We start from the raw sequence: 13,219 nt of genomic DNA, 5'->3' as shown, positions 1-13,219 counted from the left end.
GACCCCTGGGCTAGCAGATCGCTATCTCGGGCTTCCTCCTGCGCAATAAAACCGTCAAAGTCGTCTTCTTCGATGTTGAACGGACTCAGAATTTCCCGATCATTTCATCGGTCCGATGTGACGAGGATAAATGTTTTAGCGTCCTGAAGCTCGTTAGCGTCCCCCACCCAAAAAAGTCCATATATTAGCCGCAGTTTACATGAAAAAGGTCGAGGCTTATCGTCCAGAAATTACGGTACTTGTTCTGACACTCGAACCGGATGCTGTAACATTTACCCGCGTCCAGAATACACTCGAATTGAAACACTGTGGGTTGCTATGGCAACACATGTCTTCTGCTACTGTTTTGAACCTGCAGCGAGGGGGGCGGGTAGACATAGAAGTACGCGGGGATAGAAATCAGACGTGTCAAACGTACGGCCCGCGGGCCGGTGCCGGCCCACCTGGGGGTCCGATCCGGCCCGCGGGATAAAATCTAAAATTCGAAAAAATACATAAAAATCATGAACTACTTTTTAAAAAAAATAAAAATGTCTGCTAGGGTTGCACTGTTTTAGTCAGTGTTAGCAACATCGCACAACGCAGAACGAACAGCAGATGGTCTGTAAAGGGTATTTTGTCTTATTGTTAAAAATGTACCAGCTTTTCCGTTGGACCCGACACCTTCAGCAGCAAGATGTCGTTGTCAAAAAAGAGAAAAGTGGACATGGAGTGCAGGGTTTTCCAAGAAAAACGGACCATTTCTCAATTGTTAGTTGAGGTTAATAAGAGACTTGTATGCTCGGTGTGGAACCGAGGCATAGCGTCGTTGAAATCTCCGGTTGTTCGTCATGTATTTTTTTAAAGGAACACTTCATTAGCTATAAAGATTTTTATCATTTAGCTGTTCTCTTTCACACTAAAACAAAGGAAAAATTTCATGTTACTTCTACGTAATTACGCTATGATTTTAACGTTCCGGCCGCCTTGACGTCAAATTAGACGCGGCCAAAAATGATTTTGACACTTGATTTAAGTGATACGATCAAAAAGGCGTACAAACATTCACCCTCTCATTTATGCGTCACCGCTAGTAAAGAAACGCCGTCTTTTAAACTAAAAACACGTCCATCTTGTAGTCGCAGGTTTTTCACCTTCGAAGGCGTCGCCCTCCTCGCGGTTTCCGTGAAACCTGTTTTTATTTGTTTTGTATTTTTTGTTGTCACCCTGCTGGAGGCCAGACTAACAGGGATGTTAAAGATACATATATATATGTATATATATGGATAAATTACAAATACTACAGCGTCCTCGGCGGTGGTAATTAAGGCGGAGTGGTGACATCGTCCGCCAGGCGCATCTCTGACATTCAACCGGTCTAACACAGGGAGAATCGTGCGAAATCCTATTAGCGCCCCGTTCAATGCTAATCCACGGGACCAATAAGCAGCTGTTACAAGTTCAAGAATCCGGCGCCTCGGGAAAGATGCGCCAATAACAGGATTAGTCATTACAGGCCCGGAGCGAGGAGTCGCCACGTACTTCCTTAAAGGTCAACCGGGAGGAAGGGACTTTTTAATTAGACTTCGATGTTTGACAGATCAAACCAACACCTTTGCATTTTTGTGGGGGAGCAAGATGGCGAGAAAGGCTCGCTGAGCGACTTTCCGCGAGTCGCCACGGTTACCTGTGCCTGTAAGAACGAATGAATCTAACATTCATTTGTCGATATTAAATTCTTGGCTTTACCTTTTCACATGCCAAACCGGGTAATCCCCAAAAGTTGCTGTCTGTTGCTGAAAATCCCCTGAGACCGAGTTTCTGCTGATCAACTCTGCCGTTTGCAGGTCATTAGACCTGAAGACGCCTCTGGGATGAGGGCGAAAACGTCTTCAAGTCAAGAAATTCAAGTCCAGTTGCCACGACAAGAACCCCCGATCCCGCACTCAGGGGTGCAGCAGCCGATCCCAGCTGTCATTGGACAAGAGGTGGGTTCAACCTTGGCTTACAACCAGTCCCTGACTCAACCACATGTCATAGAGAAGCATACAAGTGTTGTTCTTTTCCTTTCGGCTTTTCCCTTCAGGGGACTTTCTCCATCTAACATTCTTCTCTGGATCCTCCTTTCTCACACAAACTACCTTCATATGCTCTCTCATTTTGTCCATCAATCTTCTCTTTGGTCTTCCTCGAGACGTCCATTTCCAGCATTCGTCTATTCACTCTCCCTCTTCTGTCCATGACCCGACCATCTCTGACCTTCTCTCCAAAACATCTTACATGTCCCGTCCCTCTGATGGACTCATTCCTGATTCTATCCATCCTGGTCACTCCCAAAGAGAACCTCCACATCTTCATATCTGCGACTTCTAGTTCTGCTTCCTGTCTTTTTCAGTGCCGCTGTCTCCAAACCATACAGCTTGGCTGGTCTTTCAAGTGTTTCCTCTACCTTTCCTTTCACTCTCATTGCACCCCTGACACTTTTCTCCACCCATTCCAACCTACTTGAACCCATTTCATTACCTCTTTTCCACACCATCCATTGCTCTGGACAGTCGACCCAAAGTACTTAAAAGAGGCATACAACTATTGCCCCTCTAAACTCCCAAATTGCCAAAATTTGGACAGAGATGCAAATGCATACAACTCTCGCCCCTCCATTTGTACATTATCAAGAGGCACTCCTTGCAGATGGCACAAACTGTCCGGTTCTGGCAGACCTATACCATTGAAGGAATTCTGGTAGTGGACGGCGAGGAGGTTCCACAGGCAGGTAACAACATCTGGACCGTCCCAGCTCATTACTCCAAACAACTAAATTACTGAGGAACCGGAGAACACCGGCGGCGATGAAAAAACCGAAAGCAAAAACAAGCACACCTGCCAAAGTGAGATCAGGCACCGCAACCGTCGTGCCTGATTTGGTTTTAAACGCCCGAAAATCAAGGAAGTGGAACGACCGTCCAGACCGGAGTGAACGGGCTGCGCGTAAATCGTAACCGCCGCGTTGGCAGCGATACCGGCGCCGGCGTTCGGGAGGCTTAAAGTGCCATCAGAAAGCCATATAATTAGAATTGTGTTGGCTCACAGGTCCCACGGCGACACGTGTCCCCGCGCCCGTTTCCCCGGAGGGGTCGCAGCGACCTTCCGCGAACAGGACGGTCGCCCTGCTTCCCGCTAGCCTACTTCCTCGGGCCCGCAGGATGACGACACGGGCCGGGCGCTGGTTTTGGCGTCCGTCCGTCCGTCGAGGGCGCGGCGGCGGCGCCGCTCTACCTCCGGAGACGCCCTCGGGTCCACGCGCCCCGAAGAGCGCGGCGATAATTCACTTCAGCAGCCACGTACGACATTATCGGGCGGAATGGATTGCTATTGTCCGTCTTTGGGTCCAGCGCACCCAGACAATTACAAAAGTAAGCCATGCATATCAGTCAGACGCCGCCTGGAAATAAAGCTCGGCCGCCGCCGCTCGCGTAATGACACCGATATAACCTTGTTTGCGAAAAAAAAAAAAAAAAAAGGCTGCGCCCAACTGGTGCGGCAGTGTCACCTTTGGTTTTCCGAGGATCCCCAATGTTTGGGTCGCCAAGCGGGCGATGGCGGGTGTCGTCGTTGAGACGCCGCAATCTTCAGGGTGTGTGTGTGTGTGTGTGTGTGTGTGCACACAGGAGTCCTGTTAGGTCTTCTAGATAAAGCGTTGTATTTGTGTTTCCCAGTCTTGGATTTCAAAATTTGTTGGTCAAACAGAAGCAGGACAACTGAAAATGACTTATGGATTGTTGTTCATTCATTCAGTCATTCATTCATTCATCCGGTCACCTTTAACAATTTAACAATTCACTTTTCAGACATACAATGATTCATGCAGTCGTTCTCGACACATTTACATTTATAATAATATGATATAATGAGAGTGAATATACTGGTAGACGGAAGAACTACGCATTCTCTCATTCACACGTCTGAACAATTTGGGGTCTCCAATGAACCTCCTGCATTTATTCTTATTATTTGCTTTGTTTGGTGAAGTTAAACTCAGCCATTTAGTTTTTTTTCCCCGACTTCGGACGCCGCATATGGAAACATCGACCCATCGAGGTGATCTGATTGGCCCGGGCTCCCGTCGGTCACGTCTTTTACCGTATTTTCACGACTATAAGGCGCACACAAAAGTCTTAGGTTTTCTTCAAAATGTGCGGCGCGCCCTTGTAGTGCAGTGCGACCGGAGTGTGTTGTTATTGTTGTAAGGGTGACGTAGTAGAGACACCATGAGAACGTCAAAGGGGGGAAGTGTGGGCGTTGATTGTATATAAAAGAACAGGTAAGTGAGTTATGCAGAACAGGTTGTTTTAACAACCCTGAAAACATGGCCGACAAACACATCCATCCCAGACACATCGCTAACATGGACGAGGTGCCGTTCACTTTCCACGTCCTGGTGAGTCACTGTGCAGAAGAAGGGGTTAAGCACAACAGGGTACCTAAAGTCTTCTTGGAGACCACAGTTTTACTAAGAGTGGAAGGCAGCGCCAGGCGAGTTACGCCACAATTTGGGAATGGATTGTAGAAGCTCGGGCTAACATGTCTGCTGGAACTGTGGTTCGAGCTTTTGCAAAAGCCGGCATCATTTCCGAGGAGTTGCAAGGCACGGAAAGTGACTCTGACAGTGAAGAAAGTGAACCTGGCATGCTTGATGCTTAACGCAGAAAATCAGAATCAGAAACAGAGGATGAGGACTCCCACGGGTTCGATTGATGACGATTACCTGTAAAAAAATGTGAATACCAAACTCAGTTTAGCTCCCGCTCTATTTTTTAAAACCCACACTTGTATGCTTGTGACCAAAAGACAGCAGGCAGAACCAGAGGTTGCAGAGATGAAGAGGTTTTCTTAGGGAGTGACCAGGATGGAGAGGATTAGGAATGAGTCCATCAGAGGAACAGCACATGTTAGATGTTTTGGAGAGAAGGTCAGAGATGGTTGGGTCATGGACAGAGGAGGGCTAGAGAATATATTGGTAGACGATGCTGGCATTGGAGCTGCCAGGCAAGAGGTCTGGAGGAAGACCAAAGAGAAGATTTATGGACGTAGTGAGAGAAGATATGAAGGTAGTTGGTGTGAGCGAGGAGGATCCAGAGAATAGGGTTAGATGGAGAAAGTTGACTCGCTGTGGCGACACCTGACGGGAAAAGCCGAAAGAAGAAGAAGAAGAAGAAGACACTTGTATGCTTGTGTGTGTGTTGTTGTTGTTGTAAGGTGGACGTAGTAGAGGACACCATGAGAACGTTAAAGGGGAAAGTGTGGGCGTAGATTGTATACTGCTCAAAAAAATGAAGGGAACACTTGAACAACACAATGTAACTCCAAGTCAATCACACTTGTGTGAAATCATAGTGTCCACTCAGGAAGCAACACAGATTCATTTGGACTTGTTTTAAGGACATTACATCAAAGTTGGATCAGCCTGGAGTTTGTTTTTACACTTTAATTTTGAGTGTGATTCCTAATCCGGACCTCCATGGGTTGATACAATTGATTTCCATTGATCATTTTGGTGTGATTTTGTTGTCAGCACATTCAACTGTGTAAAGAGCAAAGTATTTCATAAGAATATTTCATTCATTTAGATCTAGGATGTGTTTTTGAAGTGTTCCCTTTATTTTTTTGAGCAGTGTATATACAACCCGCGCCTTATAATCAGGCGCGCCTTATATGTGAGTTAAACACAGTAATGGCACACAGAACTGACACTGTGCCTTTTGGTACGGTGCGCCTTATGGTCATGAAAATACGGTATTTTAAACAGCTTGTCAACCCGGCACCCCGCGAAGCTCCTTCGCCTCGACGTCGGACAGATATTTCACAAGCGTCGCACTTCCGGGGCCGGCGCCACCAGCCCGTCCTTGAGGCGACCCTCTCCCGGGGAAGGGGGAGGCGGTATGCTCCCCGGGATCGCTCCCCCGGGATCCGAGACCTCCGAGAAGTCGATGAGCGCCCCGGCTGCGGCCTAATGAGGATTAATACCTTACACGGAGGAAGCACGCGGCAGAAATACCAGCGCCCGCGGGGATACGGGATAAAAATGACAGTCCCAAAGACGTCCCTGCCCTGGAGGATCACACGGCGGGATCTGGAAGATTGGCCCGGCCTGTGCTCGGGGCTCGGAGAGGGAAAACATCTGCACCGTTCGATACCGCTGGGGGCGAAATGACAAATTAAGGGGGAGATTTAAGCTAAAAAAAAAAAAAATAGCGATCCGGCGCAGCGGGAGCTCGCAAATTAAGATAATAATCCCAGTTGTCAAAATTCCTTGAGTCGTCGCTGTGGGAAAAGTCTGGCGCGTCTTTAATTTGGCAGGAAAACAAAAATCTGCGTTTTTCCTGTCCAATCCTGACCTTGAACGCCAAGGATTATCTTTTTTTATCTGCCCTCAGGTATAATCTATCACCTTGACTGGACAGGCCGGTTCTCCGGCAAAGGACGACCCGGGGATTCACAAGCAACGGTTTTCCGTGATTAAGTTACCGATAAATAAGAAGCAAACGCACGGGTGTCGTTATTCGGACTATTAATGGCGGTCCGAAGGGTACAACCATCTCCAGCTCCAATCGGGTTCCAGGAATTAGCCTCCTGTCGCTACGTCGCTCGATCTCCTCTTTGGACTTCCTCTAAACTCAAATACACAGCGGGACAAAATTCAAAATTGGACAACATTGATTTTTATCAAAAAAAAAAATCTTCCTCAAGATATGACAATGAACCCAAACAAGTTTTGCTTAAAAACAAAAATATGGAACAAGCATAGCCTCCTTCTACCCAAGCTGTTTTTTTTTTTACATGCATTTTTTATTTCTTTTTGCTATTTGGGCTTATTGGAACCTAATGAGAAGAAAAACTAGGCATCATTTTTGATATGATGACGTCCACATATGTGGACTCTTGTTCCGAACTCCCATAAAACACAATGAAGTCACCTTTGTGTAACAGAATGAAAAACTTCTTATTTCCAACTTGAACACAGCAGTTTTTTTTCCCTGACTGCTTTTGCATGTATGGATAACACAAACACACGTTTTGATTATCAGAGTAAAAAAAAAAAACATGTGAAAATTCCACTTTCGCCCCTTTTGGACAATTAAAACTATTAAAAGTAAATATAAAACATTGTTTTGCCCACATATGTGTCCAAAACACCCACAATTCCACAATGCACACCCTTGTGGACACAAGGCCTGGAAAGTGCTGTCCACGTATGTGGCCGCAAAGCTTTTGGAGGTTATTATTACTATACAATATATAACTTAATATCGCACACATGCAAAGTCCTGTTTTCTGCCTAAGTAGCAGGAAGCCAGTATTAGCATTAGGTCGCTATGACTACTGTACACAGAGGAGAGGCGTTTATGGGTCCTGTTGTGATTTTCGTGCCAAAACGCCAGCAGAAAATTCTGGGATTCGTAGAATTAGCGGTAAATGCACTGTAGACTTTACCGGCGAGCAGCTCTCGTCGTCCTTTGGTGTGGCTAAAAATATAACTTCAGAGCAGGCCAGAGTTTGACACCTATGCTCTAGACCAGTGGTTCTTAACTTTCTGGAAGTATTGGACCCCACCAGTTACATACAAGCATTAGCCAAACCCTTCTTTACCGGAAGAAAAATTTTGTTTCCAAAATCCGACAGACATAGGGAGATGTTCCACTGATCCACATCAGTGTTCAAAGAACAAAACAAGTAAAATGTGATTTTCACACAACAACAGCTGAATCCATACTGTGCATATTCGTCGCTGGACGCTGGAGCAGCGCGCTATTCCGCAAACACACGGCTTAAAGGGAACAGTGGCGAGCACGCAAACTGAACATCGATGAATTTAAAGGCGATCCTTCTTGGTGTTTTCTTTTTATGAAAATCTTTGAACTAACTTTTTGGGGAGTGAACGCAGTTGTCAGAACGTTGGTTTCTATTCTATTGATAAAATTTGACTGACTTATCTGACTGTTTTGTTGACATTCCCTTTAGCGCAGCTCCATTTAGCGGATGCGTAACATAACCCCAGCCACTTCTGTAGCTTCTATTATATGCATCTTATAACGCAGTGCGCCTTATATATGAAAGCATTTTTAAAATAAGCCATTCATTCAAGGGCGCCTTATAATCCGGTGCGCCTTATAGTGCGGAAAATACGGTAACACCAAACACAGAGCTAATAAGGCTAACGTTAGCCTTCCAGAAAAACAACAAATTGTCCAAGAATTAATATGTCACGAGTGCAAATGCATAGGTAACATGTTGGATTTGAATGACAAATAAGTTATTTAACATTAAGGAGTAGTTACATTTATGTTACAATACATTTAGTTACATTTATACTGTTACATCGGCCCCTTTAAGGGCAACCAATGGCGCCGATGTTCTCGGGACTACAAAAAGTTCCTCCAGTACAAAGTGCCAAGACCGACACTGCAGCGAGGAGAGTCGGCCGGCGGAGCGAAGCTATTACCCCGTAGCCTTGTGACCAGTCCGGCTTTTAAATCTTAAAAAAAAACCAATTAAATCCAAAATCATCATCATTCACTAAAGTCCATGCGATGCGCCGATACCATGAAGGTAACGCTAATGATAGCTTCGTTAGCGCTACCGAAAAACCAAAATCCAATGGAGGGAAAAATGAAGTATAAATTACAATAATACCCTGATCTCCAGACACCCTTTTCCAGGCAACCCGTCTGGGGATGATCAGACAAACTGTGTCCAGGTTCGGGTCCACTCGTCACCCGTCTTGATCCGGAGCCACCGGGAAGCTCATTTGGCGGCTTCCAAGATGTTCTTGTGTGGCTCGTCGTCTCTGCTGCCCACAGATCGGGAGGAGAATGCTCTGTGAAGCCTCCTTCAATGGGCTCATCGCCGGCCTTCCACAGTTTGCCACACCAGAGGCACCTCTTTGGCCCTCTTTCTCTCTTACGCCTCTTCCCAGGGGACAATCAGTTTCAACACCACCTAGTGAAGGGTTGCTTCAGACATCAGAACCATGTCAGGCCTGAGCTTGGTTGATGTAATTGTGTCTGGGAACTTCAACTGTCTTCCCAAGTCGACCAGGAGCTGCCACTCTTGAGCATACCGTAAGAGCAGCTCACGGTATGCTCCATAGATCCCTTTCTCAGACAGAGTTGACAGGTAGGCAAGTCCACCAGACGACAGGTGAACAGATGGACAGGATTAGGAACTTGAAGCGAAGCGGTTCCAGTTTCCACATAATGTAAGAACGACTACATGGTCTTGTCCTGAGCCGAGGGCGCCGTTTGGCGCGAGGCAACTGGCCGCGACTAAAACCCCCCGAAAAATAAATACGCTGATCGGAGGCCGTGACCTGGCCGTCGCGGTCCGGTGGTTATTTGCGCAGCTGGGTGACTGAAGAAGACCCGAACCGGAGCTTCGACCCCGTCCAGGCTCATCTATCGGAGGGTGGCGGGGGCTTCCTGTCCGTCACGTGCGGCGCGGTTATAAAAGCGGGCGCGCGCCAGACGATGAACTTCGGAGGGGATCGTTTGATCAGACACCGTCTAATCTCCCTGCTTCTGTCGCGTTAGGAAATTAAAATTGACGCGCGGCGCAATAATTCTCCTCTAAGCTATTCCCGGGCTGACAAATATCACGGCGCGGCGTGCAAACACCAATCAGAGCTCGCAGTCTGCCATCGGAGAACTTTCCCAATCAGGAGCTGACAGGTGAAATGCTTCGCCTCCCTCCGTCCCACCCCGACCCCTCGCTTCCACGCCGACCGGTGGAACTGTTGCATCGCGAGCGCCATCAAACGCACCCCGGTGTATTAATTGCGTTCCCGTCGCCCGCCAGTTAATTACAAGCCCCCCCATCCGGACCCTGGGCGCCGTGGCGGCGGCGGCGGCGTCCACTCCCCTCGCCGCTCCCCGTGTCACATCTAATTTCATTCCACCAAACATTTAAATAGCCGCCGCGCTTGTTGTCTTTGCGGCTTTGGATCACTGTCATGGCGCCAAACGAGTCTCAAACAAAACGCGCTCCCTCCTCCTCTTCCTCGCGCCGTCCCGTCCGGCCCAAGCTGTGTTTCAAATCCACGCAAACTCAATTATTGTCAGTAATTACAAGTATCTTGGGGCGTTTGAGTGGAGGCTGATTTACAAAAGCCGCAAAAACACGGATTAAATTGCCTGGGCTCTTGACAGGAAGTGGGGTGGCGGTGGGGGGGGGGAAGCGAGGAGGGCGTTAAGCTGTCTCTCGGATTCAATTGGCCCCTTAATGTCTCGCGCCTGAAGGCGCCGTTCTGGCCCCGCGTTCGGGTTTATTGGAAACGCCTCTTCGCTCGATTTCAACCGCCGTCGCCGTTCGTCCGCCCGTCTGTCGTTTATTTAACGTCTACAGTCGATCCCTGCTGACATCGGGGAGAAAGAGGCGGGGTTTCTTCACCGGCCAATCACAAAGTCCACGTGCAGAACCGACCTTTAACCTTCTTGTTTACAATTTTGAAGCTATTATGAACCCTTCTGGTGTTCTTGGAACGATTGAGGAGGCTGGAAAACACCAACGAGTCGCTAAATAGGATAAGAACAACTTTATTTATCCGGAAAAAAACATAACAATAATAAATAATAGTAGAAAATTGTATAGAAAAAATCTTAAACCTTAAAAAAAAAAAAAAAAAAAAAAAAGATATGAGCTTTTTTTTTTTTTTTTTAAAAAAAAAGGGGAGAATAAGAAATACAAATAAAGTATAAGTGTCTTAAGTAACAAGTGAAAGATAAGGAGTGCACAAGAGTATGAAAAAATATTGTACATGTAACACAGTTATGAACATATATACAGATAAATTATTACAATTTACAGTAAGTGGGTGAGTTTTTTTTTTTTTTTTTAAGTTTTAAGATTTTGAGATTTTAAGATTCCCCGCGGCTGATGCTAACGGTTTGTTTCTGGAGTTTCGGAGGAACCTTCTGCTATCTACAAAACAACAACCACGCGTGAAAGTTAGAAACTTCTACAGAGCCCACTTGGAAATTGGATATGGACTACAGAATTTAATATAATTAAAAAAAAAAAAAAAAAGAAAGAAATGAGCTGTGCAAAGTTGAGCCGGGATCAAACTTCGCCGAGGTCACAACAACAAAATCCCGATCGGCGAACGCGCGGCGCCGACAGGACGAACGGCGAGAAAGCAAATGTCAGATTGAGTCGTATCAGACATCAAGCGGTCGTAAAGCTCCCTCGTGTAAAAGTCAGCGTTATCGCCGATCTACTACGGCGCAGCATTCACGGAGATGCGTTCGTGTGTGTGTGTGTGTGTGTGTGTGTGTGTGTGTGTTTTTGCGCCGTGCTGTTTATCATGTAACTTGAGGGAAACACAAAAACGCTCGCCGCTAAAGAAAAGGTCAGCCGCTCAAGAAGAAGCTGCGAAACGCCAAATAGCAGGTGGGAGGGGGGGTTAGAAAATAACGAGATTCAAGAAGACTTCACGGGCAAACATTGATATTTATTTAAAGAAAAAAAAATCTTCCTCCGGATATAATAATAAACCTTTTCATACGGACTCAATTGTTTTTACTTAAACACTGAATATGGAACAAGGAAAGCATAATATTATACAGTGTGTAACTTAATATTGCACTCACGTGAAATCGAAATTCAAATAAAATGGCATTTATGTCTTAAATATAATAACAATAATAATGATAATAATAATAAATACAAAAATAAACACATAAATAAATAAATACATAACTAAATAAATAATAAAAATTTAATGAAAATCATCCACCTCTTTTTATTTGCACCCTTCTGCATTATTTTTTTTTTTTTTTTTTTTTAAACCAAACCTTTTCATCTCCTTCGCGTCCATTTCTCGGTGTTTGGTTTCATATTGTCGTCTAACGTTGTATCGGAGCTAAGTAAGCCAAAGTCAGCCTTCTAGAAAAACAACAAATTGATTCAGATATAAAGTATTTTATCTTTATTCACCTGGATAGTTTGATGGGGGAATGTGAGTTTCTTAACCTGACAATATAGAAGGAGTTCTGTTGTAACAGAGCAACTATGACATCCATGCAAATGCATGGATTTAAACGTTTAAACGAGTGATGAATTCATTTTAAAGAGTATTTACATTTATTTTACATTTGGTTTCATTTAGTTCCTGTATTTTGTGGGTCCACATTATAAAGCACATGACAAAATACATCCATTTAGTCAAACTTATTCAAGTCAATCACTTGTTCAATTACCAACTTTTTACGTTTGTTGAGTTATTTAACATAGATTTTATATTTTTACAACCATGAAGGTGATGAAAAGGAGTTTGCAACGCCTGGTCGAGAGGAAGCCGTTTTCACTCCCAACAGCCTGACGAATGTGAAAGTTCCCTCATAAAAAACCTGTTTTATCCGACGCCTAAAGAAAAGCAGGGTTTGTATTTTCCACATCTTCCTGTTCGAAATGAGAAATCGCGAAATTGATGCTGCAATTGACGGGTTCGTCGGAAAACGGCGCCCGGAAAACGGATGTCACGGATGCGTAGCTTCGACACGAACGACCATTCAACCTCTCGACCGCTATCTGGCACTTTTGATGAAACGACTGCGCGGCTAGCTTTTGGTTAGCAGTGAAACATGCAGGAGGAGGTCGGAGACCTCGTCCAACCCCCGTCTGCTTCCTCCAGGAGAGTAAATATGTAAGAAGAAAAAACATTTAGCCTAGGAGAAGCAGGGCGGCGCCTCGGGGGGGAAAGGAGAGGGCGGTAATCTGATTTGAATTCAGCCTTGCGGGGTCATTATCACGTGTTAAGCGGCCCGGGGACCTCGGAGGGATTCGCCCAATCACATGCAGCGGTGGGAGCGACGGCGGCGGCGGCGAGCGAGCGTGAAACGTTGACGCCCGACAGCCGACGCGCTGGGATTTGATCCGCCGGCGAGGCATTCGCTGCGGAAAACCGCTTCGGGGTCGGCCGAGATAACGCTGGGAGCGGACAAGCAATTCACCCTCTCATTCACACCAGATAGAAAAACATGTGATCTTTCATATGTCATGTGATAATATGAGCATTTGCTCATTCATGTCATGTGACACATCATTGGCTCATTCCTGTCACATGAAGATTCACTCATTCATGTCACACAAGAAAGAAAACGAGATAGAAAAACTTGTGACCGTTCATATGTCATGTGACACATAATCATTGGCTCATTCATGTCACGTGACACATGATCATTCACTA

This window comes from Fistularia commersonii, chromosome 36 (genome assembly GCF_037954325.1).
Source record: "Fistularia commersonii isolate RoL2024-O1a breed Wild chromosome 36, RoL_Fcom_v1.0, whole genome shotgun sequence".
Taxonomy (NCBI): Eukaryota; Metazoa; Chordata; class Actinopteri; order Syngnathiformes; family Fistulariidae; genus Fistularia; species Fistularia commersonii.
This window is presented reverse-complemented; position numbering follows the sequence as displayed.